This window comes from Rhinoderma darwinii, unplaced genomic scaffold, assembly GCF_050947455.1.
Source record: "Rhinoderma darwinii isolate aRhiDar2 unplaced genomic scaffold, aRhiDar2.hap1 Scaffold_4009, whole genome shotgun sequence".
NCBI lineage: Eukaryota > Metazoa > Chordata > Amphibia > Anura > Rhinodermatidae > Rhinoderma > Rhinoderma darwinii.
The window spans coordinates 35,480-63,029 of NW_027463605.1; the positions used below are offsets into that span (position 1 = coordinate 35,480).

General features: G+C 47.7%; 19 non-coding genes across 19 annotated transcripts; all 19 read left to right on the top strand.

The window, feature by feature from the left end:
* The first annotated feature begins 370 nt into the window (after positions 1-370).
* On the top strand, positions 371-561 carry LOC142708566 (U2 spliceosomal RNA). The gene has a single exon (XR_012868872.1). It is a non-coding gene; the product is annotated as a U2 spliceosomal RNA (small nuclear RNA).
* A 1,296-nt stretch (positions 562-1,857) lies between these two features.
* LOC142708569 (U2 spliceosomal RNA) lies at positions 1,858-2,048 on the top strand. Its single transcript, XR_012868873.1, has one exon. It is a non-coding gene; the product is annotated as a U2 spliceosomal RNA (small nuclear RNA).
* A 1,296-nt stretch (positions 2,049-3,344) lies between these two features.
* On the top strand, positions 3,345-3,535 carry LOC142708570 (U2 spliceosomal RNA). Its single transcript, XR_012868874.1, has one exon. It is a non-coding gene; the product is annotated as a U2 spliceosomal RNA (small nuclear RNA).
* A 1,284-nt stretch (positions 3,536-4,819) lies between these two features.
* Positions 4,820-5,010, top strand: LOC142708571 (U2 spliceosomal RNA). The gene has a single exon (XR_012868875.1). It is a non-coding gene; the product is annotated as a U2 spliceosomal RNA (small nuclear RNA).
* A 1,284-nt stretch (positions 5,011-6,294) lies between these two features.
* Positions 6,295-6,485, top strand: LOC142708572 (U2 spliceosomal RNA). Its single transcript, XR_012868876.1, has one exon. It is a non-coding gene; the product is annotated as a U2 spliceosomal RNA (small nuclear RNA).
* Positions 6,486-7,797: 1,312 nt separating this feature from the next.
* Positions 7,798-7,988, top strand: LOC142708573 (U2 spliceosomal RNA). Its single transcript, XR_012868877.1, has one exon. It is a non-coding gene; the product is annotated as a U2 spliceosomal RNA (small nuclear RNA).
* A 1,288-nt stretch (positions 7,989-9,276) lies between these two features.
* LOC142708599 (U2 spliceosomal RNA) lies at positions 9,277-9,467 on the top strand. Its single transcript, XR_012868901.1, has one exon. It is a non-coding gene; the product is annotated as a U2 spliceosomal RNA (small nuclear RNA).
* A 1,292-nt stretch (positions 9,468-10,759) lies between these two features.
* On the top strand, positions 10,760-10,950 carry LOC142708604 (U2 spliceosomal RNA). The gene has a single exon (XR_012868905.1). It is a non-coding gene; the product is annotated as a U2 spliceosomal RNA (small nuclear RNA).
* A 1,300-nt stretch (positions 10,951-12,250) lies between these two features.
* LOC142708575 (U2 spliceosomal RNA) lies at positions 12,251-12,441 on the top strand. Its single transcript, XR_012868879.1, has one exon. It is a non-coding gene; the product is annotated as a U2 spliceosomal RNA (small nuclear RNA).
* Positions 12,442-13,737: 1,296 nt separating this feature from the next.
* On the top strand, positions 13,738-13,928 carry LOC142708576 (U2 spliceosomal RNA). Its single transcript, XR_012868880.1, has one exon. It is a non-coding gene; the product is annotated as a U2 spliceosomal RNA (small nuclear RNA).
* A 1,280-nt stretch (positions 13,929-15,208) lies between these two features.
* Positions 15,209-15,399, top strand: LOC142708577 (U2 spliceosomal RNA). The gene has a single exon (XR_012868881.1). It is a non-coding gene; the product is annotated as a U2 spliceosomal RNA (small nuclear RNA).
* A 1,288-nt stretch (positions 15,400-16,687) lies between these two features.
* Positions 16,688-16,878, top strand: LOC142708578 (U2 spliceosomal RNA). Its single transcript, XR_012868882.1, has one exon. It is a non-coding gene; the product is annotated as a U2 spliceosomal RNA (small nuclear RNA).
* A 1,292-nt stretch (positions 16,879-18,170) lies between these two features.
* Positions 18,171-18,361, top strand: LOC142708580 (U2 spliceosomal RNA). The gene has a single exon (XR_012868883.1). It is a non-coding gene; the product is annotated as a U2 spliceosomal RNA (small nuclear RNA).
* Positions 18,362-19,657: 1,296 nt separating this feature from the next.
* On the top strand, positions 19,658-19,848 carry LOC142708581 (U2 spliceosomal RNA). The gene has a single exon (XR_012868884.1). It is a non-coding gene; the product is annotated as a U2 spliceosomal RNA (small nuclear RNA).
* Positions 19,849-21,132: 1,284 nt separating this feature from the next.
* Positions 21,133-21,323, top strand: LOC142708582 (U2 spliceosomal RNA). Its single transcript, XR_012868885.1, has one exon. It is a non-coding gene; the product is annotated as a U2 spliceosomal RNA (small nuclear RNA).
* A 1,288-nt stretch (positions 21,324-22,611) lies between these two features.
* LOC142708583 (U2 spliceosomal RNA) lies at positions 22,612-22,802 on the top strand. Its single transcript, XR_012868886.1, has one exon. It is a non-coding gene; the product is annotated as a U2 spliceosomal RNA (small nuclear RNA).
* Positions 22,803-24,098: 1,296 nt separating this feature from the next.
* LOC142708584 (U2 spliceosomal RNA) lies at positions 24,099-24,289 on the top strand. Its single transcript, XR_012868887.1, has one exon. It is a non-coding gene; the product is annotated as a U2 spliceosomal RNA (small nuclear RNA).
* Positions 24,290-25,577: 1,288 nt separating this feature from the next.
* LOC142708585 (U2 spliceosomal RNA) lies at positions 25,578-25,768 on the top strand. The gene has a single exon (XR_012868888.1). It is a non-coding gene; the product is annotated as a U2 spliceosomal RNA (small nuclear RNA).
* Positions 25,769-27,065: 1,297 nt separating this feature from the next.
* LOC142708587 (U2 spliceosomal RNA) lies at positions 27,066-27,256 on the top strand. Its single transcript, XR_012868890.1, has one exon. It is a non-coding gene; the product is annotated as a U2 spliceosomal RNA (small nuclear RNA).
* Positions 27,257-27,550: the final 294 nt, after the last annotated feature.

The window sequence follows — 27,550 nt, forward strand, 5'->3', positions numbered from 1 at the left end:
CAGTGCTGCTCAGCAGGCAGCACTGGACTGGACTGGATTACAGCTGATACAAGGTGTGAAGGAACAAGGGGTGGCTGTGGGCATGCACTTGCTGCCGCTGCCAGTGTTTATCTGCATGGCAGCAGGGCATTTGGGCGTTGCCAGGAAGGCGTTTTTATGTAGATTCCTCCTCTTTCAGCACTGCATTGTGGTGCAAGCAAAAGAAGCAAATCCTGTCTGGCTTCCTCTCCGGCCTTTATTCACCTCCCGTGTAGCTGTGAGTGTGTGAGCCTGCAGGGCCCCATGGAATTGCCTAGAAGTAGGCTGAATCGCTGCAAGGGCTGAACAGCAGTATCGGGCAGGCTCGGGCAACGCGCGGCCCGTTCGGGTTATCGCTTCTCGGCCTTTTGGCTAAGATCAAGTGTAGTATCTGTTCTTATCAGTTTAATATCTGATACGTCCCCTATCTGGGGACCATATATTAAATGGATTTTTAGAACAGGGAGATGGAAATAGAGCTTGCTCTGTCCACTCCACGCATTGACCTGGTATTGCAGTATTTCCAGGACCGGTGCACCCTTTCCTTATGTGTTGACTAAAAGCAGATTCCAAAAGTGTTTTTTGTCTTTGCTATTGTTTCTGTCTTTCTGAAGGGATCTCCCCTTTTAATCCCATTATTTCAACACCTGTTGGACAATGCATGAGTGATAATGAGCTCATTGATTAAATGCAATTAATGAATAGATTGCCACCTCTTGTTGTGTGTCGTCTGTGTTTCTGTGTTTCCGGCATTTCACATTGGAACACCTCATTCACCTTCCTTGTCTTCTCTCCGCCCTCCCTTTTAGGTAAGTTAAAGAGCTGCACCTGAGCCAGCCACTGATTGATTGATTGATTGATTGATTGATTGATTGATTGATTGATTGATTGATTGATTGATGCAGCACAACAGTCAAATAGTGGAGTGGAGTAGGGGAACAGCAAACAGCCAATAAAGCAGCCCGCCCGCTCGCCTGCCCGCCACAATGGACCTACCTGTGTACACTAGATGGATGTGATGGAATGTACTGTCGTCCCTACATTTCAAGAAGAAGTAAGAATTGCAGTTGCAACAAAGCCTTGCTTGCCTACAAAGAGAGCAGCAATTTGGATTTGTTACTATGTTACCTAGAAGAATAACAAACTGTGCAAGGATGGAGGTTGTAGGAGCAAGGAGAAGTTGTCTGTAAAGTTGGTGGATGCCTATTTTCCATTTTGCAGTCCCTTGTCTCCCTCTTGTGGCCTCCTGGAGGCAACTAGCTGTGCAAAAAAAAGACAGCCTGGCGGCCGGCTGTTGCAGTGTTGCCCTCTCAGGCAACACTGAGTGACTGACTGAGCCTCACCGTCTTATATAAAGTTCAGACGGAACTTTGCACGTGTCATAGTGGAGCCCTCAGGATTCCAGAGCCAGCTTTCTGACATCATAATGGGGCCTCAGAGATAAAAGCCTGGGCCCAGGCAGTGTTGGTCAGTGCTGCTCAGCAGGCAGCACTGGACTGGACTGGATTACAGCTGATACAAGGTGTGAAGGAACAAGGGGTGGCTGTGGGCATGCACTTGCTGCCGCTGCCAGTGTTTATCTGCATGGCAGCAGGGCATTTGGGCGTTGCCAGGAAGGCGTTTTTATGTAGATTCCTCCTCTTTCAGCACTGCATTGTGGTGCAAGCAAAAGAAGCAAATCCTGTCTGGCTTCCTCTCCGGCCTTTATTCACCTCCCGTGTAGCTGTGAGTGTGTGAGCCTGCAGGGCCCCATGGAATTGCCTAGAAGTAGGCTGAATCGCTGCAAGGGCTGAACAGCAGTATCGGGCAGGCTCGGGCAACGCGCGGCCCGTTCGGGTTATCGCTTCTCGGCCTTTTGGCTAAGATCAAGTGTAGTATCTGTTCTTATCAGTTTAATATCTGATACGTCCCCTATCTGGGGACCATATATTAAATGGATTTTTAGAACAGGGAGATGGAAATAGAGCTTGCTCTGTCCACTCCACGCATTGACCTGGTATTGCAGTATTTCCAGGACCGGTGCACCCTTTCCTTATGTGTTGACTAAAAGCAGATTCCAAAAGTGTTTTTTGTCTTTGCTATTGTTTCTGTCTTTCTGAAGGGATCTCCCCTTTTAATCCCATTATTTCAACACCTGTTGGACAATGCATGAGTGATAATGAGCTCATTGATTAAATGCAATTAATGAATAGATTGCCACCTCTTGTTGTGTGTCGTCTGTGTTTCTGTGTTTCCGGCATTTCACATTGGAACACCTCATTCACCTTCCTTGTCTTCTCTCCGCCCTCCCTTTTAGGTAAGTTAAAGAGCTGCACCTGAGCCAGCCACTGATTGATTGATTGATTGATTGATTGATTGATTGATTGATTGATTGATTGATTGATTGATGCAGCACAACAGTCAAATAGTGGAGTGGAGTAGGGGAACAGCAAACAGCCAATAGAGCAGCCCGCCCGCTCGCCTGCCCGCCACAATGGACCTACCTGTGTACACTAGATGGATGTGATGGAATGTACTGTCGTCCCTACATTTCAAGAAGAAGTAAGAATTGCAGTTGCAACAAAGCCTTGCTTGCCTACAAAGAGAGCAGCAATTTGGATTTGTTACTATGTTACCTAGAAGAATAACAAACTGTGCAAGGATGGAGGTTGTAGGAGCAAGGAGAAGTTGTCTGTAAAGTTGGTGGATGCCTATTTTCCATTTTGCAGTCCCTTGTCTCCCTCTTGTGGCCTCCTGGAGGCAACTAGCTGTGCAAAAAAAAGACAGCCTGGCGGCCGGCTGTTGCAGTGTTGCCCTCTCAGGCAACACTGAGTGACTGACTGAGCCTCACCGTCTTATATAAAGTTCAGACGGAACTTTGCACGTGTCATAGTGGAGCCCTCAGGATTCCAGAGCCAGCTTTCTGACATCATAATGGGGCCTCAGAGATAAAAGCCTGGGCCCAGGCAGTGTTGGTCAGTGCTGCTCAGCAGGCAGCACTGGACTGGACTGGATTACAGCTGATACAAGGTGTGAAGGAACAAGGGGTGGCTGTGGGCATGCACTTGCTGCCGCTGCCAGTGTTTATCTGCATGGCAGCAGGGCATTTGGGCGTTGCCAGGAAGGCGTTTTTATGTAGATTCCTCCTCTTTCAGCACTGCATTGTGGTGCAAGCAAAAGAAGCAAATCCTGTCTGGCTTCCTCTCCGGCCTTTATTCACCTCCCGTGTAGCTGTGAGTGTGTGAGCCTGCAGGGCCCCATGGAATTGCCTAGAAGTAGGCTGAATCGCTGCAAGGGCTGAACAGCAGTATCGGGCAGGCTCGGGCAACGCGCGGCCCGTTCGGGTTATCGCTTCTCGGCCTTTTGGCTAAGATCAAGTGTAGTATCTGTTCTTATCAGTTTAATATCTGATACGTCCCCTATCTGGGGACCATATATTAAATGGATTTTTAGAACAGGGAGATGGAAATAGAGCTTGCTCTGTCCACTCCACGCATTGACCTGGTATTGCAGTATTTCCAGGACCGGTGCACCCTTTCCTTATGTGTTGACTAAAAGCAGATTCCAAAAGTGTTTTTTGTCTTTGCTATTGTTTCTGTCTTTCTGAAGGGATCTCCCCTTTTAATCCCATTATTTCAACACCTGTTGGACAATGCATGAGTGATAATGAGCTCATTGATTAAATGCAATTAATGAATAGATTGCCACCTCTTGTTGTGTGTCGTCTGTGTTTCTGTGTTTCCGGCATTTCACATTGGAACACCTCATTCACCTTCCTTGTCTTCTCTCCGCCCTCCCTTTTAGGTAAGTTAAAGAGCTGCACCTGAGCCAGCCACTGATTGATTGATTGATTGATTGATTGATTGATTGATTGATTGATTGATGCAGCACAACAGTCAAATAGTGGAGTGGAGTAGGGGAACAGCAAACAGCCAATAAAGCAGCCCGCCCGCTCGCCTGCCCGCCACAATGGACCTACCTGTGTACACTAGATGGATGTGATGGAATGTACTGTCGTCCCTACATTTCAAGAAGAAGTAAGAATTGCAGTTGCAACAAAGCCTTGCTTGCCTACAAAGAGAGCAGCAATTTGGATTTATTACTATGTTACCTAGAAGAATAACAAACTGTGCAAGGATGGAGGTTGTAGGAGCAAGGAGAAGTTGTCTGTAAAGTTGGTGGATGCCTATTTTCCATTTTGCAGTCCCTTGTCTCCCTCTTGTGGCCTCCTGGAGGCAACTAGCTGTGCAAAAAAAAGACAGCCTGGCGGCCGGCTGTTGCAGTGTTGCCCTCTCAGGCAACACTGAGTGACTGACTGAGCCTCACCGTCTTATATAAAGTTCAGACGGAACTTTGCACGTGTCATAGTGGAGCCCTCAGGATTCCAGAGCCAGCTTTCTGACATCATAATGGGGCCTCAGAGATAAAAGCCTGGGCCCAGGCAGTGTTGGTCAGTGCTGCTCAGCAGGCAGCACTGGACTGGACTGGATTACAGCTGATACAAGGTGTGAAGGAACAAGGGGTGGCTGTGGGCATGCACTTGCTGCCGCTGCCAGTGTTTATCTGCATGGCAGCAGGGCATTTGGGCGTTGCCAGGAAGGCGTTTTTATGTAGATTCCTCCTCTTTCAGCACTGCATTGTGGTGCAAGCAAAAGAAGCAAATCCTGTCTGGCTTCCTCTCCGGCCTTTATTCACCTCCCGTGTAGCTGTGAGTGTGTGAGCCTGCAGGGCCCCATGGAATTGCCTAGAAGTAGGCTGAATCGCTGCAAGGGCTGAACAGCAGTATCGGGCAGGCTCGGGCAACGCGCGGCCCGTTCGGGTTATCGCTTCTCGGCCTTTTGGCTAAGATCAAGTGTAGTATCTGTTCTTATCAGTTTAATATCTGATACGTCCCCTATCTGGGGACCATATATTAAATGGATTTTTAGAACAGGGAGATGGAAATAGAGCTTGCTCTGTCCACTCCACGCATTGACCTGGTATTGCAGTATTTCCAGGACCGGTGCACCCTTTCCTTATGTGTTGACTAAAAGCAGATTCCAAAAGTGTTTTTTGTCTTTGCTATTGTTTCTGTCTTTCTGAAGGGATCTCCCCTTTTAATCCCATTATTTCAACACCTGTTGGACAATGCATGAGTGATAATGAGCTCATTGATTAAATGCAATTAATGAATAGATTGCCACCTCTTGTTGTGTGTCGTCTGTGTTTCTGTGTTTCCGGCATTTCACATTGGAACACCTCATTCACCTTCCTTGTCTTCTCTCCGCCCTCTCTTTTAGGTAAGTTAAAGAGCTGCACCTGAGCCAGCCACTGATTGATTGATTGATTGATTGATTGATTGATTGATTGATTGATTGATGCAGCACAACAGTCAAATAGTGGAGTGGAGTAGGGGAACAGCAAACAGCCAATAAAGCAGCCCGCCCGCTCGCCTGCCCGCCACAATGGACCTACCTGTGTACACTAGATGGATGTGATGGAATGTACTGTCGTCCCTACATTTCAAGAAGAAGTAAGAATTGCAGTTGCAACAAAGCCTTGCTTGCCTACAAAGAGAGCAGCAATTTGGATTTGTTACTATGTTACCTAGAAGAATAACAAACTGTGCAAGGATGGAGGTTGTAGGAGCAAGGAGAAGTTGTCTGTAAAGTTGGTGGATGCCTATTTTCCATTTTGCAGTCCCTTGTCTCCCTCTTGTGGCCTCCTGGAGGCAACTAGCTGTGCAAAAAAAAGACAGCCTGGCGGCCGGCTGTTGCAGTGTTGCCCTCTCAGGCAACACTGAGTGACTGACTGAGCCTCACCGTCTTATATAAAGTTCAGACGGAACTTTGCACGTGTCATAGTGGAGCCCTCAGGATTCCAGAGCCAGCTTTCTGACATCATAATGGGGCCTCAGAGATAAAAGCCTGGGCCCAGGCAGTGTTGGTCAGTGCTGCTCAGCAGGCAGCACTGGACTGGACTGGATTACAGCTGATACAAGGTGTGAAGGAACAAGGGGTGGCTGTGGGCATGCACTTGCTGCCGCTGCCAGTGTTTATCTGCATGGCAGCAGGGCATTTGGGCGTTGCCAGGAAGGCGTTTTTATGTAGATTCCTCCTCTTTCAGCACTGCATTGTGGTGCAAGCAAAAGAAGCAAATCCTGTCTGGCTTCCTCTCCGGCCTTTATTCACCTCCCGTGTAGCTGTGAGTGTGTGAGCCTGCAGGGCCCCATGGAATTGCCTAGAAGTAGGCTGAATCGCTGCAAGGGCTGAACAGCAGTATCGGGCAGGCTCGGGCAACGCGCGGCCCGTTCGGGTTATCGCTTCTCGGCCTTTTGGCTAAGATCAAGTGTAGTATCTGTTCTTATCAGTTTAATATCTGATACGTCCCCTATCTGGGGACCATATATTAAATGGATTTTTAGAACAGGGAGATGGAAATAGAGCTTGCTCTGTCCACTCCACGCATTGACCTGGTATTGCAGTATTTCCAGGACCGGTGCACCCTTTCCTTATGTGTTGACTAAAAGCAGATTCCAAAAGTGTTTTTTGTCTTTGCTATTGTTTCTGTCTTTCTGAAGGGATCTCCCCTTTTAATCCCATTATTTCAACACCTGTTGGACAATGCATGAGTGATAATGAGCTCATTGATTAAATGCAATTAATGAATAGATTGCCACCTCTTGTTGTGTGTCGTCTGTGTTTCTGTGTTTCCGGCATTTCACATTGGAACACCTCATTCACCTTCCTTGTCTTCTCTCCGCCCTCCCTTTTAGGTAAGTTAAAGAGCTGCACCTGAGCCAGCCACTGATTGATTGATTGATTGATTGATTGATTGATTGATTGATTGATTGATTGATTGATTGATTGATTGATTGATTGATGCAGCACAACAGTCAAATAGTGGAGTGGAGTAGGGGAACAGCAAACAGCCAATAAAGCAGCCCGCCCGCTCGCCTGCCCGCCACAATGGACCTACCTGTGTACACTAGATGGATGTGATGGAATGTACTGTCGTCCCTACATTTCAAGAAGAAGTAAGAATTGCAGTTGCAACAAAGCCTTGCTTGCCTACAAAGAGAGCAGCAATTTGGATTTGTTACTATGTTACCTAGAAGAATAACAAACTGTGCAAGGATGGAGGTTGTAGGAGCAAGGAGAAGTTGTCTGTAAAGTTGGTGGATGCCTATTTTCCATTTTGCAGTCCCTTGTCTCCCTCTTGTGGCCTCCTGGAGGCAACTAGCTGTGCAAAAAAAAGACAGCCTGGCGGCCGGCTGTTGCAGTGTTGCCCTCTCAGGCAACACTGAGTGACTGACTGAGCCTCACCGTCTTATATAAAGTTCAGACGGAACTTTGCACGTGTCATAGTGGAGCCCTCAGGATTCCAGAGCCAGCTTTCTGACATCATAATGGGGCCTCAGAGATAAAAGCCTGGGCCCAGGCAGTGTTGGTCAGTGCTGCTCAGCAGGCAGCACTGGACTGGACTGGATTACAGCTGATACAAGGTGTGAAGGAACAAGGGGTGGCTGTGGGCATGCACTTGCTGCCGCTGCCAGTGTTTATCTGCATGGCAGCAGGGCATTTGGGCGTTGCCAGGAAGGCGTTTTTATGTAGATTCCTCCTCTTTCAGCACTGCATTGTGGTGCAAGCAAAAGAAGCAAATCCTGTCTGGCTTCCTCTCCGGCCTTTATTCACCTCCCGTGTAGCTGTGAGTGTGTGAGCCTGCAGGGCCCCATGGAATTGCCTAGAAGTAGGCTGAATCGCTGCAAGGGCTGAACAGCAGTATCGGGCAGGCTCGGGCAACGCGCGGCCCGTTCGGGTTATCGCTTCTCGGCCTTTTGGCTAAGATCAAGTGTAGTATCTGTTCTTATCAGTTTAATATCTGATACGTCCCCTATCTGGGGACCATATATTAAATGGATTTTTAGAACAGGGAGATGGAAATAGAGCTTGCTCTGTCCACTCCACGCATTGACCTGGTATTGCAGTATTTCCAGGACCGGTGCACCCTTTCCTTATGTGTTGACTAAAAGCAGATTCCAAAAGTGTTTTTTGTCTTTGCTATTGTTTCTGTCTTTCTGAAGGGATCTCCCCTTTTAATCCCATTATTTCAACACCTGTTGGACAATGCATGAGTGATAATGAGCTCATTGATTAAATGCAATTAATGAATAGATTGCCACCTCTTGTTGTGTGTCGTCTGTGTTTCTGTGTTTCCGGCATTTCACATTGGAACACCTCATTCACCTTCCTTGTCTTCTCTCCGCCCTCCCTTTTAGGTAAGTTAAAGAGCTGCACCTGAGCCAGCCACTGATTGATTGATTGATTGATTGATTGATTGATTGATTGATTGATTGATTGATGCAGCACAACAGTCAAATAGTGGAGTGGAGTAGGGGAACAGCAAACAGCCAATAAAGCAGCCCGCCCGCTCGCCTGCCCGCCACAATGGACCTACCTGTGTACACTAGATGGATGTGATGGAATGTACTGTCGTCCCTACATTTCAAGAAGAAGTAAGAATTGCAGTTGCAACAAAGCCTTGCTTGCCTACAAAGAGAGCAGCAATTTGGATTTGTTACTATGTTACCTAGAAGAATAACAAACTGTGCAAGGATGGAGGTTGTAGGAGCAAGGAGAAGTTGTCTGTAAAGTTGGTGGATGCCTATTTTCCATTTTGCAGTCCCTTGTCTCCCTCTTGTGGCCTCCTGGAGGCAACTAGCTGTGCAAAAAAAAGACAGCCTGGCGGCCGGCTGTTGCAGTGTTGCCCTCTCAGGCAACACTGAGTGACTGACTGAGCCTCACCGTCTTATATAAAGTTCAGACGGAACTTTGCACGTGTCATAGTGGAGCCCTCAGGATTCCAGAGCCAGCTTTCTGACATCATAATGGGGCCTCAGAGATAAAAGCCTGGGCCCAGGCAGTCTTGGTCAGTGCTGCTCAGCAGGCAGCACTGGACTGGACTGGATTACAGCTGATACAAGGTGTGAAGGAACAAGGGGTGGCTGTGGGCATGCACTTGCTGCCGCTGCCAGTGTTTATCTGCATGGCAGCAGGGCATTTGGGCGTTGCCAGGAAGGCGTTTTTATGTAGATTCCTCCTCTTTCAGCACTGCATTGTGGTGCAAGCAAAAGAAGCAAATCCTGTCTGGCTTCCTCTCCGGCCTTTATTCACCTCCCGTGTAGCTGTGAGTGTGTGAGCCTGCAGGGCCCCATGGAATTGCCTAGAAGTAGGCTGAATCGCTGCAAGGGCTGAACAGCAGTATCGGGCAGGCTCGGGCAACGCGCGGCCCGTTCGGGTTATCGCTTCTCGGCCTTTTGGCTAAGATCAAGTGTAGTATCTGTTCTTATCAGTTTAATATCTGATACGTCCCCTATCTGGGGACCATATATTAAATGCATTTTTAGAACAGGGAGATGGAAATAGAGCTTGCTCTGTCCACTCCACGCATTGACCTGGTATTGCAGTATTTCCAGGACCGGTGCACCCTTTCCTTATGTGTTGACTAAAAGCAGATTCCAAAAGTGTTTTTTGTCTTTGCTATTGTTTCTGTCTTTCTGAAGGGATCTCCCCTTTTAATCCCATTATTTCAACACCTGTTGGACAATGCATGAGTGATAATGAGCTCATTGATTAAATGCAATTAATGAATAGATTGCCACCTCTTGTTGTGTGTCGTCTGTGTTTCTGTGTTTCCGGCATTTCACATTGGAACACCTCATTCACCTTCCTTGTCTTCTCTCCGCCCTCCCTTTTAGGTAAGTTAAAGAGCTGCACCTGAGCCAGCCACTGATTGATTGATTGATTGATTGATTGATTGATTGATTGATTGATTGATTGATTGATGCAGCACAACAGTCAAATAGTGGAGTGGAGTAGGGGAACAGCAAACAGCCAATAAAGCAGCCCGCCCGCTCGCCTGCCCGCCACAATGAACCTACCTGTGTACACTAGATGGATGTGATGGAATGTACTGTCGTCCCTACATTTCAAGAAGAAGTAAGAATTGCAGTTGCAACAAAGCCTTGCTTGCCTACAAAGAGAGCAGCAATTTGGATTTGTTACTATGTTACCTAGAAGAATAACAAACTGTGCAAGGATGGAGGTTGTAGGAGCAAGGAGAAGTTGTCTGTAAAGTTGGTGGATGCCTATTTTCCATTTTGCAGTCCCTTGTCTCCCTCTTGTGGCCTCCTGGAGGCAACTAGCTGTGCAAAAAAAAGACAGCCTGGCGGCCGGCTGTTGCAGTGTTGCCCTCTCAGGCAACACTGAGTGACTGACTGAGCCTCACCGTCTTATATAAAGTTCAGACGGAACTTTGCACGTGTCATAGTGGAGCCCTCAGGATTCCAGAGCCAGCTTTCTGACATCATAATGGGGCCTCAGAGATAAAAGCCTGGGCCCAGGCAGTGTTGGTCAGTGCTGCTCAGCAGGCAGCACTGGACTGGACTGGATTACAGCTGATACAAGGTGTGAAGGAACAAGGGGTGGCTGTGGGCATGCACTTGCTGCCGCTGCCAGTGTTTATCTGCATGGCAGCAGGGCATTTGGGCGTTGCCAGGAAGGCGTTTTTATGTAGATTCCTCCTCTTTCAGCACTGCATTGTGGTGCAAGCAAAAGAAGCAAATCCTGTCTGGCTTCCTCTCCGGCCTTTATTCACCTCCCGTGTAGCTGTGAGTGTGTGAGCCTGCAGGGCCCCATGGAATTGCCTAGAAGTAGGCTGAATCGCTGCAAGGGCTGAACAGCAGTATCGGGCAGGCTCGGGCAACGCGCGGCCCGTTCGGGTTATCGCTTCTCGGCCTTTTGGCTAAGATCAAGTGTAGTATCTGTTGTTATCAGTTTAATATCTGATACGTCCCCTATCTGGGGACCATATATTAAATGGATTTTTAGAACAGGGAGATGGAAATAGAGCTTGCTCTGTCCACTCCACGCATTGACCTGGTATTGCAGTATTTCCAGGACCGGTGCACCCTTTCCTTATGTGTTGACTAAAAGCAGATTCCAAAAGTGTTTTTTGTCTTTGCTATTGTTTCTGTCTTTCTGAAGGGATCTCCCCTTTTAATCCCATTATTTCAACACCTGTTGGACAATGCATGAGTGATAATGAGCTCATTGATTAAATGCAATTAATGAATAGATTGCCACCTCTTGTTGTGTGTCGTCTGTGTTTCTGTGTTTCCGGCATTTCACATTGGAACACCTCATTCACCTTCCTTGTCTTCTCTCCGCCCTCTCTTTTAGGTAAGTTAAAGAGCTGCACCTGAGCCAGCCACTGATTGATTGATTGATTGATTGATTGATTGATTGATTGATTGATTGATTGATTGATTGATTGATGCAGCACAACAGTCAAATAGTGGAGTGGAGTAGGGGAACAGCAAACAGCCAATAAAGCAGCCCGCCCGCTCGCCTGCCCGCCACAATGGACCTACCTGTGTACACTAGATGGATGTGATGGAATGTACTGTCGTCCCTACATTTCAAGAAGAAGTAAGAATTGCAGTTGCAACAAAGCCTTGCTTGCCTACAAAGAGAGCAGCAATTTGGATTTGTTACTATGTTACCTAGAAGAATAACAAACTGTGCAAGGATGGAGGTTGTAGGAGCAAGGAGAAGTTGTCTGTAAAGTTGGTGGATGCCTATTTTCCATTTTGCAGTCCCTTGTCTCCCTCTTGTGGCCTCCTGGAGGCAACTAGCTGTGCAAAAAAAAGACAGCCTGGCGGCCGGCTGTTGCAGTGTTGCCCTCTCAGGCAACACTGAGTGACTGACTGAGCCTCACCGTCTTATATAAAGTTCAGACGGAACTTTGCACGTGTCATAGTGGAGCCCTCAGGATTCCAGAGCCAGCTTTCTGACATCATAATGGGGCCTCAGAGATAAAAGCCTGGGCCCAGGCAGTGTTGGTCAGTGCTGCTCAGCAGGCAGCACTGGACTGGACTGGATTACAGCTGATACAAGGTGTGAAGGAACAAGGGGTGGCTGTGGGCATGCACTTGCTGCCGCTGCCAGTGTTTATCTGCATGGCAGCAGGGCATTTGGGCGTTGCCAGGAAGGCGTTTTTATGTAGATTCCTCCTCTTTCAGCACTGCATTGTGGTGCAAGCAAAAGAAGCAAATCCTGTCTGGCTTCCTCTCCGGCCTTTATTCACCTCCCGTGTAGCTGTGAGTGTGTGAGCCTGCAGGGCCCCATGGAATTGCCTAGAAGTAGGCTGAATCGCTGCAAGGGCTGAACAGCAGTATCGGGCAGGCTCGGGCAACGCGCGGCCCGTTCGGGTTATCGCTTCTCGGCCTTTTGGCTAAGATCAAGTGTAGTATCTGTTCTTATCAGTTTAATATCTGATACGTCCCCTATCTGGGGACCATATATTAAATGGATTTTTAGAACAGGGAGATGGAAATAGAGCTTGCTCTGTCCACTCCACGCATTGACCTGGTATTGCAGTATTTCCAGGACCGGTGCACCCTTTCCTTATGTGTTGACTAAAAGCAGATTCCAAAAGTGTTTTTTGTCTTTGCTATTGTTTCTGTCTTTCTGAAGGGATCTCCCCTTTTAATCCCATTATTTCAACACCTGTTGGACAATGCATGAGTGATAATGAGCTCATTGATTAAATGCAATTAATGAATAGATTGCCACCTCTTGTTGTGTGTCGTCTGTGTTTCTGTGTTTCCGGCATTTCACATTGGAACACCTCATTCACCTTCCTTGTCTTCTCTCCGCCCTCCCTTTTAGGTAAGTTAAAGAGCTGCACCTGAGCCAGCCACTGATTGATTGATTGATTGATTGATTGATTGATTGATTGATTGATTGATTGATTGATTGATGCAGCACAACAGTCAAATAGTGGAGTGGAGTAGGGGAACAGCAAACAGCCAATAAAGCAGCCCGCCCGCTCGCCTGCCCGCCACAATGGACCTACCTGTGTACACTAGATGGATGTGATGGAATGTACTGTCGTCCCTACATTTCAAGAAGAAGTAAGAATTGCAGTTGCAACAAAGCCTTGCTTGCCTACAAAGAGAGCAGCAATTTGGATTTGTTACTATGTTACCTAGAAGAATAACAAACTGTGCAAGGATGGAGGTTGTAGGAGCAAGGAGAAGTTGTCTGTAAAGTTGGTGGATGCCTATTTTCCATTTTGCAGTCCCTTGTCTCCCTCTTGTGGCCTCCTGGAGGCAACTAGCTGTGCAAAAAAAAGACAGCCTGGCGGCCGGCTGTTGCAGTGTTGCCCTCTCAGGCAACACTGAGTGACTGACTGAGCCTCACCGTCTTATATAAAGTTCAGACGGAACTTTGCACGTGTCATAGTGGAGCCCTCAGGATTCCAGAGCCAGCTTTCTGACATCATAATGGGGCCTCAGAGATAAAAGCCTGGGCCCAGGCAGTGTTGGTCAGTGCTGCTCAGCAGGCAGCACTGGACTGGACTGGATTACAGCTGATACAAGGTGTGAAGGAACAAGGGGTGGCTGTGGGCATGCACTTGCTGCCGCTGCCAGTGTTTATCTGCATGGCAGCAGGGCATTTGGGCGTTGCCAGGAAGGCGTTTTTATGTAGATTCCTCCTCTTTCAGCACTGCATTGTGGTGCAAGCAAAAGAAGCAAATCCTGTCTGGCTTCCTCTCCGGCCTTTATTCACCTCCCGTGTAGCTGTGAGTGTGTGAGCCTGCAGGGCCCCATGGAATTGCCTAGAAGTAGGCTGAATCGCTGCAAGGGCTGAACAGCAGTATCGGGCAGGCTCGGGCAACGCGCGGCCCGTTCGGGTTATCGCTTCTCGGCCTTTTGGCTAAGATCAAGTGTAGTATCTGTTCTTATCAGTTTAATATCTGATACGTCCCCTATCTGGGGACCATATATTAAATGGATTTTTAGAACAGGGAGATGGAAATAGAGCTTGCTCTGTCCACTCCACGCATTGACCTGGTATTGCAGTATTTCCAGGACCGGTGCACCCTTTCCTTATGTGTTGACTAAAAGCAGATTCCAAAAGTGTTTTTTGTCTTTGCTATTGTTTCTGTCTTTCTGAAGGGATCTCCCCTTTTAATCCCATTATTTCAACACCTGTTGGACAATGCATGAGTGATAATGAGCTCATTGATTAAATGCAATTAATGAATAGATTGCCACCTCTTGTTGTGTGTCGTCTGTGTTTCTGTGTTTCCGGCATTTCACATTGGAACACCTCATTCACCTTCCTTGTCTTCTCTCCGCCCTCCCTTTTAGGTAAGTTAAAGAGCTGCACCTGAGCCAGCCACTGATTGATTGATTGATTGATTGATTGATTGATTGATTGATTGATGCAGCACAACAGTCAAATAGTGGAGTGGAGTAGGGGAACAGCAAACAGCCAATAAAGCAGCCCGCCCGCTCGCCTGCCCGCCACAATGGACCTACCTGTGTACACTAGATGGATGTGATGGAATGTACTGTCGTCCCTACATTTCAAGAAGAAGTAAGAATTGCAGTTGCAACAAAGCCTTGCTTGCCTACAAAGAGAGCAGCAATTTGGATTTGTTACTATGTTACCTAGAAGAATAACAAACTGTGCAAGGATGGAGGTTGTAGGAGCAAGGAGAAGTTGTCTGTAAAGTTGGTGGATGCCTATTTTCCATTTTGCAGTCCCTTGTCTCCCTCTTGTGGCCTCCTGGAGGCAACTAGCTGTGCAAAAAAAAGACAGCCTGGCGGCCGGCTGTTGCAGTGTTGCCCTCTCAGGCAACACTGAGTGACTGACTGAGCCTCACCGTCTTATATAAAGTTCAGACGGAACTTTGCACGTGTCATAGTGGAGCCCTCAGGATTCCAGAGCCAGCTTTCTGACATCATAATGGGGCCTCAGAGATAAAAGCCTGGGCCCAGGCAGTGTTGGTCAGTGCTGCTCAGCAGGCAGCACTGGACTGGACTGGATTACAGCTGATACAAGGTGTGAAGGAACAAGGGGTGGCTGTGGGCATGCACTTGCTGCCGCTGCCAGTGTTTATCTGCATGGCAGCAGGGCATTTGGGCGTTGCCAGGAAGGCGTTTTTATGTAGATTCCTCCTCTTTCAGCACTGCATTGTGGTGCAAGCAAAAGAAGCAAATCCTGTCTGGCTTCCTCTCCGGCCTTTATTCACCTCCCGTGTAGCTGTGAGTGTGTGAGCCTGCAGGGCCCCATGGAATTGCCTAGAAGTAGGCTGAATCGCTGCAAGGGCTGAACAGCAGTATCGGGCAGGCTCGGGCAACGCGCGGCCCGTTCGGGTTATCGCTTCTCGGCCTTTTGGCTAAGATCAAGTGTAGTATCTGTTCTTATCAGTTTAATATCTGATACGTCCCCTATCTGGGGACCATATATTAAATGGATTTTTAGAACAGGGAGATGGAAATAGAGCTTGCTCTGTCCACTCCACGCATTGACCTGGTATTGCAGTATTTCCAGGACCGGTGCACCCTTTCCTTATGTGTTGACTAAAAGCAGATTCCAAAAGTGTTTTTTGTCTTTGCTATTGTTTCTGTCTTTCTGAAGGGATCTCCCCTTTTAATCCCATTATTTCAACACCTGTTGGACAATGCATGAGTGATAATGAGCTCATTGATTAAATGCAATTAATGAATAGATTGCCACCTCTTGTTGTGTGTCGTCTGTGTTTCTGTGTTTCCGGCATTTCACATTGGAACACCTCATTCACCTTCCTTGTCTTCTCTCCGCCCTCCCTTTTAGGTAAGTTAAAGAGCTGCACCTGAGCCAGCCACTGATTGATTGATTGATTGATTGATTGATTGATTGATTGATTGATTGATTGATGCAGCACAACAGTCAAATAGTGGAGTGGAGTAGGGGAACAGCAAACAGCCAATAAAGCAGCCCGCCCGCTCGCCTGCCCGTCACAATGGACCTACCTGTGTACACTAGATGGATGTGATGGAATGTACTGTCGTCCCTACATTTCAAGAAGAAGTAAGAATTGCAGTTGCAACAAAGCCTTGCTTGCCTACAAAGAGAGCAGCAATTTGGATTTGTTACTATGTTACCTAGAAGAATAACAAACTGTGCAAGGATGGAGGTTGTAGGAGCAAGGAGAAGTTGTCTGTAAAGTTGGTGGATGCCTATTTTCCATTTTGCAGTCCCTTGTCTCCCTCTTGTGGCCTCCTGGAGGCAACTAGCTGTGCAAAAAAAAGACAGCCTGGCGGCCGGCTGTTGCAGTGTTGCCCTCTCAGGCAACACTGAGTGACTGACTGAGCCTCACCGTCTTATATAAAGTTCAGACGGAACTTTGCACGTGTCATAGTGGAGCCCTCAGGATTCCAGAGCCAGCTTTCTGACATCATAATGGGGCCTCAGAGATAAAAGCCTGGGCCCAGGCAGTGTTGGTCAGTGCTGCTCAGCAGGCAGCACTGGACTGGACTGGATTACAGCTGATACAAGGTGTGAAGGAACAAGGGGTGGCTGTGGGCATGCACTTGCTGCCGCTGCCAGTGTTTATCTGCATGGCAGCAGGGCATTTGGGCGTTGCCAGGAAGGCGTTTTTATGTAGATTCCTCCTCTTTCAGCACTGCATTGTGGTGCAAGCAAAAGAAGCAAATCCTGTCTGGCTTCCTCTCCGGCCTTTATTCACCTCCCGTGTAGCTGTGAGTGTGTGAGCCTGCAGGGCCCCATGGAATTGCCTAGAAGTAGGCTGAATCGCTGCAAGGGCTGAACAGCAGTATCGGGCAGGCTCGGGCAACGCGCGGCCCGTTCGGGTTATCGCTTCTCGGCCTTTTGGCTAAGATCAAGTGTAGTATCTGTTCTTATCAGTTTAATATCTGATACGTCCCCTATCTGGGGACCATATATTAAATGGATTTTTAGAACAGGGAGATGGAAATAGAGCTTGCTCTGTCCACTCCACGCATTGACCTGGTATTGCAGTATTTCCAGGACCGGTGCACCCTTTCCTTATGTGTTGACTAAAAGCAGATTCCAAAAGTGTTTTTTGTCTTTGCTATTGTTTCTGTCTTTCTGAAGGGATCTCCCCTTTTAATCCCATTATTTCAACACCTGTTGGACAATGCATGAGTGATAATGAGCTCATTGATTAAATGCAATTAATGAATAGATTGCCACCTCTTGTTGTGTGTCGTCTGTGTTTCTGTGTTTCCGGCATTTCACATTGGAACACCTCATTCACCTTCCTTGTCTTCTCTCCGCCCTCCCTTTTAGGTAAGTTAAAGAGCTGCACCTGAGCCAGCCACTGATTGATTGATTGATTGATTGATTGATTGATTGATTGATTGATTGATTGATTGATGCAGCACAACAGTCAAATAGTGGAGTGGAGTAGGGGAACAGCAAACAGCCAATAAAGCAGCCCGCCCGCTCGCCTGCCCGCCACAATGGACCTACCTGTGTACACTAGATGGATGTGATGGAATGTACTGTCGTCCCTACATTTCAAGAAGAAGTAAGAATTGCAGTTGCAACAAAGCCTTGCTTGCCTACAAAGAGAGCAGCAATTTGGATTTGTTACTATGTTACCTAGAAGAATAACAAACTGTGCAAGGATGGAGGTTGTAGGAGCAAGGAGAAGTTGTCTGTAAAGTTGGTGGATGCCTATTTTCCATTTTGCAGTCCCTTGTCTCCCTCTTGTGGCCTCCTGGAGGCAACTAGCTGTGCAAAAAAAAGACAGCCTGGCGGCCGGCTGTTGCAGTGTTGCCCTCTCAGGCAACACTGAGTGACTGACTGAGCCTCACCGTCTTATATAAAGTTCAGACGGAACTTTGCACGTGTCATAGTGGAGCCCTCAGGATTCCAGAGCCAGCTTTCTGACATCATAATGGGGCCTCAGAGATAAAAGCCTGGGCCCAGGCAGTGTTGGTCAGTGCTGCTCAGCAGGCAGCACTGGACTGGACTGGATTACAGCTGATACAAGGTGTGAAGGAACAAGGGGTGGCTGTGGGCATGCACTTGCTGCCGCTGCCAGTGTTTATCTGCATGGCAGCAGGGCATTTGGGCGTTGCCAGGAAGGCGTTTTTATGTAGATTCCTCCTCTTTCAGCACTGCATTGTGGTGCAAGCAAAAGAAGCAAATCCTGTCTGGCTTCCTCTCCGGCCTTTATTCACCTCCCGTGTAGCTGTGAGTGTGTGAGCCTGCAGGGCCCCATGGAATTGCCTAGAAGTAGGCTGAATCGCTGCAAGGGCTGAACAGCAGTATCGGGCAGGCTCGGGCAACGCGCGGCCCGTTCGGGTTATCGCTTCTCGGCCTTTTGGCTAAGATCAAGTGTAGTATCTGTTCTTATCAGTTTAATATCTGATACGTCCCCTATCTGGGGACCATATATTAAATGGATTTTTAGAACAGGGAGATGGAAATAGAGCTTGCTCTGTCCACTCCACGCATTGACCTGGTATTGCAGTATTTCCAGGACCGGTGCACCCTTTCCTTATGTGTTGACTAAAAGCAGATTCCAAAAGTGTTTTTTGTCTTTGCTATTGTTTCTGTCTTTCTGAAGGGATCTCCCCTTTTAATCCCATTATTTCAACACCTGTTGGACAATGCATGAGTGATAATGAGCTCATTGATTAAATGCAATTAATGAATAGATTGCCACCTCTTGTTGTGTGTCGTCTGTGTTTCTGTGTTTCCGGCATTTCACATTGGAACACCTCATTCACCTTCCTTGTCTTCTCTCCGCCCTCCCTTTTAGGTAAGTTAAAGAGCTGCACCTGAGCCAGCCACTGATTGATTGATTGATTGATTGATTGATTGATTGATTGATTGATTGATTGATTGATTGATGCAGCACAACAGTCAAATAGTGGAGTGGAGTAGGGGAACAGCAAACAGCCAATAAAGCAGCCCGCCCGCTCGCCTGCCCGCCACAATGGACCTACCTGTGTACACTAGATGGATGTGATGGAATGTACTGTCGTCCCTACATTTCAAGAAGAAGTAAGAATTGCAGTTGCAACAAAGCCTTGCTTGCCTACAAAGAGAGCAGCAATTTGGATTTGTTACTATGTTACCTAGAAGAATAACAAACTGTGCAAGGATGGAGGTTGTAGGAGCAAGGAGAAGTTGTCTGTAAAGTTGGTGGATGCCTATTTTCCATTTTGCAGTCCCTTGTCTCCCTCTTGTGGCCTCCTGGAGGCAACTAGCTGTGCAAAAAAAAGACAGCCTGGCGGCCGGCTGTTGCAGTGTTGCCCTCTCAGGCAACACTGAGTGACTGACTGAGCCTCACCGTCTTATATAAAGTTCAGACGGAACTTTGCACGTGTCATAGTGGAGCCCTCAGGATTCCAGAGCCAGCTTTCTGACATCATAATGGGGCCTCAGAGATAAAAGCCTGGGCCCAGGCAGTGTTGGTCAGTGCTGCTCAGCAGGCAGCACTGGACTGGACTGGATTACAGCTGATACAAGGTGTGAAGGAACAAGGGGTGGCTGTGGGCATGCACTTGCTGCCGCTGCCAGTGTTTATCTGCATGGCAGCAGGGCATTTGGGCGTTGCCAGGAAGGCGTTTTTATGTAGATTCCTCCTCTTTCAGCACTGCATTGTGGTGCAAGCAAAAGAAGCAAATCCTGTCTGGCTTCCTCTCCGGCCTTTATTCACCTCCCGTGTAGCTGTGAGTGTGTGAGCCTGCAGGGCCCCATGGAATTGCCTAGAAGTAGGCTGAATCGCTGCAAGGGCTGAACAGCAGTATCGGGCAGGCTCGGGCAACGCGCGGCCCGTTCGGGTTATCGCTTCTCGGCCTTTTGGCTAAGATCAAGTGTAGTATCTGTTCTTATCAGTTTAATATCTGATACGTCCCCTATCTGGGGACCATATATTAAATGGATTTTTAGAACAGGGAGATGGAAATAGAGCTTGCTCTGTCCACTCCACGCATTGACCTGGTATTGCAGTATTTCCAGGACCGGTGCACCCTTTCCTTATGTGTTGACTAAAAGCAGATTCCAAAAGTGTTTTTTGTCTTTGCTATTGTTTCTGTCTTTCTGAAGGGATCTCCCCTTTTAATCCCATTATTTCAACACCTGTTGGACAATGCATGAGTGATAATGAGCTCATTGATTAAATGCAATTAATGAATAGATTGCCACCTCTTGTTGTGTGTCGTCTGTGTTTCTGTGTTTCCGGCATTTCACATTGGAACACCTCATTCACCTTCCTTGTCTTCTCTCCGCCCTCCCTTTTAGGTAAGTTAAAGAGCTGCACCTGAGCCAGCCACTGATTGATTGATTGATTGATTGATTGATTGATTGATTGATTGATTGATGCAGCACAACAGTCAAATAGTGGAGTGGAGTAGGGGAACAGCAAACAGCCAATAAAGCAGCCCGCCCGCTCGCCTGCCCGCCACAATGGACCTACCTGTGTACACTAGATGGATGTGATGGAATGTACTGTCGTCCCTACATTTCAAGAAGAAGTAAGAATTGCAGTTGCAACAAAGCCTTGCTTGCCTACAAAGAGAGCAGCAATTTGGATTTGTTACTATGTTACCTAGAAGAATAACAAACTGTGCAAGGATGGAGGTTGTAGGAGCAAGGAGAAGTTGTCTGTAAAGTTGGTGGATGCCTATTTTCCATTTTGCAGTCCCTTGTCTCCCTCTTGTGGCCTCCTGGAGGCAACTAGCTGTGCAAAAAAAAGACAGCCTGGCGGCCGGCTGTTGCAGTGTTGCCCTCTCAGGCAACACTGAGTGACTGACTGAGCCTCACCGTCTTATATAAAGTTCAGACGGAACTTTGCACGTGTCATAGTGGAGCCCTCAGGATTCCAGAGCCAGCTTTCTGACATCATAATGGGGCCTCAGAGATAAAAGCCTGGGCCCAGGCAGTGTTGGTCAGTGCTGCTCAGCAGGCAGCACTGGACTGGACTGGATTACAGCTGATACAAGGTGTGAAGGAACAAGGGGTGGCTGTGGGCATGCACTTGCTGCCGCTGCCAGTGTTTATCTGCATGGCAGCAGGGCATTTGGGCGTTGCCAGGAAGGCGTTTTTATGTAGATTCCTCCTCTTTCAGCACTGCATTGTGGTGCAAGCAAAAGAAGCAAATCCTGTCTGGCTTCCTCTCCGGCCTTTATTCACCTCCCGTGTAGCTGTGAGTGTGTGAGCCTGCAGGGCCCCATGGAATTGCCTAGAAGTAGGCTGAATCGCTGCAAGGGCTGAACAGCAGTATCGGGCAGGCTCGGGCAACGCGCGGCCCGTTCGGGTTATCGCTTCTCGGCCTTTTGGCTAAGATCAAGTGTAGTATCTGTTCTTATCAGTTTAATATCTGATACGTCCCCTATCTGGGGACCATATATTAAATGGATTTTTAGAACAGGGAGATGGAAATAGAGCTTGCTCTGTCCACTCCACGCATTGACCTGGTATTGCAGTATTTCCAGGACCGGTGCACCCTTTCCTTATGTGTTGACTAAAAGCAGATTCCAAAAGTGTTTTTTGTCTTTGCTATTGTTTCTGTCTTTCTGAAGGGATCTCCCCTTTTAATCCCATTATTTCAACACCTGTTGGACAATGCATGAGTGATAATGAGCTCATTGATTAAATGCAATTAATGAATAGATTGCCACCTCTTGTTGTGTGTCGTCTGTGTTTCTGTGTTTCCGGCATTTCACATTGGAACACCTCATTCACCTTCCTTGTCTTCTCTCCGCCCTCCCTTTTAGGTAAGTTAAAGAGCTGCACCTGAGCCAGCCACTGATTGATTGATTGATTGATTGATTGATTGATTGATTGATTGATTGATTGATGCAGCACAACAGTCAAATAGTGGAGTGGAGTAGGGGAACAGCAAACAGCCAATAAAGCAGCCCGCCCGCTCGCCTGCCCGCCACAATGGACCTACCTGTGTACACTAGATGGATGTGATGGAATGTACTGTCGTCCCTACATTTCAAGAAGAAGTAAGAATTGCAGTTGCAACAAAGCCTTGCTTGCCTACAAAGAGAGCAGCAATTTGGATTTGTTACTATGTTACCTAGAAGAATAACAAACTGTGCAAGGATGGAGGTTGTAGGAGCAAGGAGAAGTTGTCTGTAAAGTTGGTGGATGCCTATTTTCCATTTTGCAGTCCCTTGTCTCCCTCTTGTGGCCTCCTGGAGGCAACTAGCTGTGCAAAAAAAAGACAGCCTGGCGGCCGGCTGTTGCAGTGTTGCCCTCTCAGGCAACACTGAGTGACTGACTGAGCCTCACCGTCTTATATAAAGTTCAGACGGAACTTTGCACGTGTCATAGTGGAGCCCTCAGGATTCCAGAGCCAGCTTTCTGACATCATAATGGGGCCTCAGAGATAAAAGCCTGGGCCCAGGCAGTGTTGGTCAGTGCTGCTCAGCAGGCAGCACTGGACTGGACTGGATTACAGCTGATACAAGGTGTGAAGGAACAAGGGGTGGCTGTGGGCATGCACTTGCTGCCGCTGCCAGTGTTTATCTGCATGGCAGCAGGGCATTTGGGCGTTGCCAGGAAGGCGTTTTTATGTAGATTCCTCCTCTTTCAGCACTGCATTGTGGTGCAAGCAAAAGAAGCAAATCCTGTCTGGCTTCCTCTCCGGCCTTTATTCACCTCCCGTGTAGCTGTGAGTGTGTGAGCCTGCAGGGCCCCATGGAATTGCCTAGAAGTAGGCTGAATCGCTGCAAGGGCTGAACAGCAGTATCGGGCAGGCTCGGGCAACGCGCGGCCCGTTCGGGTTATCGCTTCTCGGCCTTTTGGCTAAGATCAAGTGTAGTATCTGTTCTTATCAGTTTAATATCTGATACGTCCCCTATCTGGGGACCATATATTAAATGGATTTTTAGAACAGGGAGATGGAAATAGAGCTTGCTCTGTCCACTCCACGCATTGACCTGGTATTGCAGTATTTCCAGGACCGGTGCACCCTTTCCTTATGTGTTGACTAAAAGCAGATTCCAAAAGTGTTTTTTGTCTTTGCTATTGTTTCTGTCTTTCTGAAGGGATCTCCCCTTTTAATCCCATTATTTCAACACCTGTTGGACAATGCATGAGTGATAATGAGCTCATTGATTAAATGCAATTAATGAATAGATTGCCACCTCTTGTTGTGTGTCGTCTGTGTTTCTGTGTTTCCGGCATTTCACATTGGAACACCTCATTCACCTTCCTTGTCTTCTCTCCGCCCTCCCTTTTAGGTAAGTTAAAGAGCTGCACCTGAGCCAGCCACTGATTGATTGATTGATTGATTGATTGATTGATTGATTGATTGATTGATTGATTGATTGATGCAGCACAACAGTCAAATAGTGGAGTGGAGTAGGGGAACAGCAAACAGCCAATAAAGCAGCCCGCCCGCTCGCCTGCCCGCCACAATGGACCTACCTGTGTACACTAGATGGATGTGATGGAATGTACTGTCGTCCCTACATTTCAAGAAGAAGTAAGAATTGCAGTTGCAACAAAGCCTTGCTTGCCTACAAAGAGAGCAGCAATTTGGATTTGTTACTATGTTACCTAGAAGAATAACAAACTGTGCAAGGATGGAGGTTGTAGGAGCAAGGAGAAGTTGTCTGTAAAGTTGGTGGATGCCTATTTTCCATTTTGCAGTCCCTTGTCTCCCTCTTGTGGCCTCCTGGAGGCAACTAGCTGTGCAAAAAAAAGACAGCCTGGCGGCCGGCTGTTGCAGTGTTGCCCTCTCAGGCAACACTGAGTGACTGACTGAGCCTCACCGTCTTATATAAAGTTCAGACGGAACTTTGCACGTGTCATAGTGGAGCCCTCAGGATTCCAGAGCCAGCTTTCTGACATCATAATGGGGCCTCAGAGATAAAAGCCTGGGCCCAGGCAGTGTTGGTCAGTGCTGCTCAGCAGGCAGCACTGGACTGGACTGGATTACAGCTGATACAAGGTGTGAAGGAACAAGGGGTGGCTGTGGGCATGCACTTGCTGCCGCTGCCAGTGTTTATCTGCATGGCAGCAGGGCATTTGGGCGTTGCCAGGAAGGCGTTTTTATGTAGATTCCTCCTCTTTCAGCACTGCATTGTGGTGCAAGCAAAAGAAGCAAATCCTGTCTGGCTTCCTCTCCGGCCTTTATTCACCTCCCGTGTAGCTGTGAGTGTGTGAGCCTGCAGGGCCCCATGGAATTGCCTAGAAGTAGGCTGAATCGCTGCAAGGGCTGAACAGCAGTATCGGGCAGGCTCGGGCAACGTGCGGCCCGTTCGGGTTATCGCTTCTCGGCCTTTTGGCTAAGATCAAGTGTAGTATCTGTTCTTATCAGTTTAATATCTGATACGTCCCCTATCTGGGGACCATATATTAAATGGATTTTTAGAACAGGGAGATGGAAATAGAGCTTGCTCTGTCCACTCCACGCATTGACCTGGTATTGCAGTATTTCCAGGACCGGTGCACCCTTTCCTTATGTGTTGACTAAAAGCAGATTCCAAAAGTGTTTTTTGTCTTTGCTATTGTTTCTGTCTTTCTGAAGGGATCTCCCCTTTTAATCCCATTATTTCAACACCTGTTGGACAATGCATGAGTGATAATGAGCTCATTGATTAAATGCAATTAATGAATAGATTGCCACCTCTTGTTGTGTGTCGTCTGTGTTTCTGTGTTTCCGGCATTTCACATTGGAACACCTCATTCACCTTCCTTGTCTTCTCTCCGCCCTCCCTTTTAGGTAAGTTAAAGAGCTGCACCTGAGCCAGCCACTGATTGATTGATTGATTGATTGATTGATTGATTGATTGATTGATTGATTGATGCAGCACAACAGTCAAATAGTGGAGTGGAGTAGGGGAACAGCAAACAGCCAATAAAGCAGCCCGCCCGCTCGCCTGCCCGCCACAATGGACCTACCTGTGTACACTAGATGGATGTGATGGAATGTACTGTCGTCCCTACATTTCAAGAAGAAGTAAGAATTGCAGTTGCAACAAAGCCTTGCTTGCCTACAAAGAGAGCAGCAATTTGGATTTGTTACTATGTTACCTAGAAGAATAACAAACTGTGCAAGGATGGAGGTTGTAGGAGCAAGGAGAAGTTGTCTGTAAAGTTGGTGGATGCCTATTTTCCATTTTGCAGTCCCTTGTCTCCCTCTTGTGGCCTCCTGGAGGCAACTAGCTGTGCAAAAAAAAGACAGCCTGGCGGCCGGCTGTTGCAGTGTTGCCCTCTCAGGCAACACTGAGTGACTGACTGAGCCTCACCGTCTTATATAAAGTTCAGACGGAACTTTGCACGTGTCATAGTGGAGCCCTCAGGATTCCAGAGCCAGCTTTCTGACATCATAATGGGGCCTCAGAGATAAAAGCCTGGGCCCAGGCAGTGTTGGTCAGTGCTGCTCAGCAGGCAGCACTGGACTGGACTGGATTACAGCTGATACAAGGTGTGAAGGAACAAGGGGTGGCTGTGGGCATGCACTTGCTGCCGCTGCCAGTGTTTATCTGCATGGCAGCAGGGCATTTGGGCGTTGCCAGGAAGGCGTTTTTATGTAGATTCCTCCTCTTTCAGCACTGCATTGTGGTGCAAGCAAAAGAAGCAAATCCTGTCTGGCTTCCTCTCCGGCCTTTATTCACCTCCCGTGTAGCTGTGAGTGTGTGAGCCTGCAGGGCCCCATGGAATTGCCTAGAAGTAGGCTGAATCGCTGCAAGGGCTGAACAGCAGTATCGGGCAGGCTCGGGCAACGCGCGGCCCGTTCGGGTTATCGCTTCTCGGCCTTTTGGCTAAGATCAAGTGTAGTATCTGTTCTTATCAGTTTAATATCTGATACGTCCCCTATCTGGGGACCATATATTAAATGGATTTTTAGAACAGGGAGATGGAAATAGAGCTTGCTCTGTCCACTCCACGCATTGACCTGGTATTGCAGTATTTCCAGGACCGGTGCACCCTTTCCTTATGTGTTGACTAAAAGCAGATTCCAAAAGTGTTTTTTGTCTTTGCTATTGTTTCTGTCTTTCTGAAGGGATCTCCCCTTTTAATCCCATTATTTCAACACCTGTTGGACAATGCATGAGTGATAATGAGCTCATTGATTAAATGCAATTAATGAATAGATTGCCACCTCTTGTTGTGTGTCGTCTGTGTTTCTGTGTTTCCGGCATTTCACATTGGAACACCTCATTCACCTTCCTTGTCTTCTCTCCGCCCTCCCTTTTAGGTAAGTTAAAGAGCTGCACCTGAGCCAGCCACTGATTGATTGATTGATTGATTGATTGATTGATTGATTGATTGATTGATTGATTGATGCAGCACAACAGTCAAATAGTGGAGTGGAGTAGGGGAACAGCAAACAGCCAATAAAGCAGCCCGCCCGCTCGCCTGCCCGCCACAATGGACCTACCTGTGTACACTAGATGGATGTGATGGAATGTACTGTCGTCCCTACATTTCAAGAAGAAGTAAGAATTGCAGTTGCAACAAAGCCTTGCTTGCCTACAAAGAGAGCAGCAATTTGGATTTGTTACTATGTTACCTAGAAGAATAACAAACTGTGCAAGGATGGAGGTTGTAGGAGCAAGGAGAAGTTGTCTGTAAAGTTGGTGGATGCCTATTTTCCATTTTGCAGTCCCTTGTCTCCCTCTTGTGGCCTCCTGGAGGCAACTAGCTGTGCAAAAAAAAGACAGCCTAGCCTGGCGGCCGGCTGTTGCAGTGTTGCCCTCTCAGGCAACACTGAGTGACTGACTGAGCCTCACCGTCTTATATAAAGTTCAGACGGAACTTTGCACGTGTCATAGTGGAGCCCTCAGGATTCCAGAGCCAGCTTTCTGACATCATAATGGGGCCTCAGAGATAAAAGCCTGGGCCCAAGCAGTGTTGGTCAGTGCTGCTCAGCAGGCAGCACTGGACTGGACTGGATTACAGCTGATACAAGGTGTGAAGGAACAAGGGGTGGCTGTGGGCATGCACTTGCTGCCGCTGCCAGTGTTTATCTGCATGGCAGCAGGGCATTTGGGCGTTGCCAGGAAGGCGTTTTTATGTAGATTCCTCCTCTTTCAGCACTGCATTGTGGTGCAAGCAAAAGAAGCAAATCCTGTCTGGCTTCCTCTCCGGCCTTTATTCACCTCCCGTGTAGCTGTGAGTGTGTGAGCCTGCAGGGCCCCATGGAATTGCCTAGAAGTAGGCTGAATCGCTGCAAGGGCTGAACAGCAGTATCGGGCAGGCTCGGGCAACGCGCGGCCCGTTCGGGTTATCGCTTCTCGGCCTTTTGGCTAAGATCAAGTGTAGTATCTGTTCTTATCAGTTTAATATCTGATACGTCCCCTATCTGGGGACCATATATTAAATGGATTTTTAGAACAGGGAGATGGAAATAGAGCTTGCTCTGTCCACTCCACGCATTGACCTGGTATTGCAGTATTTCCAGGACCGGTGCACCCTTTCCTTATGTGTTGACTAAAAGCAGATTCCAAAAGTGTTTTTTGTCTTTGCTATTGTTTCTGTCTTTCTGAAGGGATCTCCCCTTTTAATCCCATTATTTCAACACCTGTTGGACAATGCATGAGTGATAATGAGCTCATTGATTAAATGCAATTAATGAATAGATTGCCACCTCTTGTTGTGTGTCGTCTGTGTTTCTGTGTTTCCGGCATTTCACATTGGAACACCTCATTCACCTTCCTTGTCTTCTCTCCGCCCTCCCTTTTAGGTAAGTTAAAGAGCTGCACCTGAGCCAG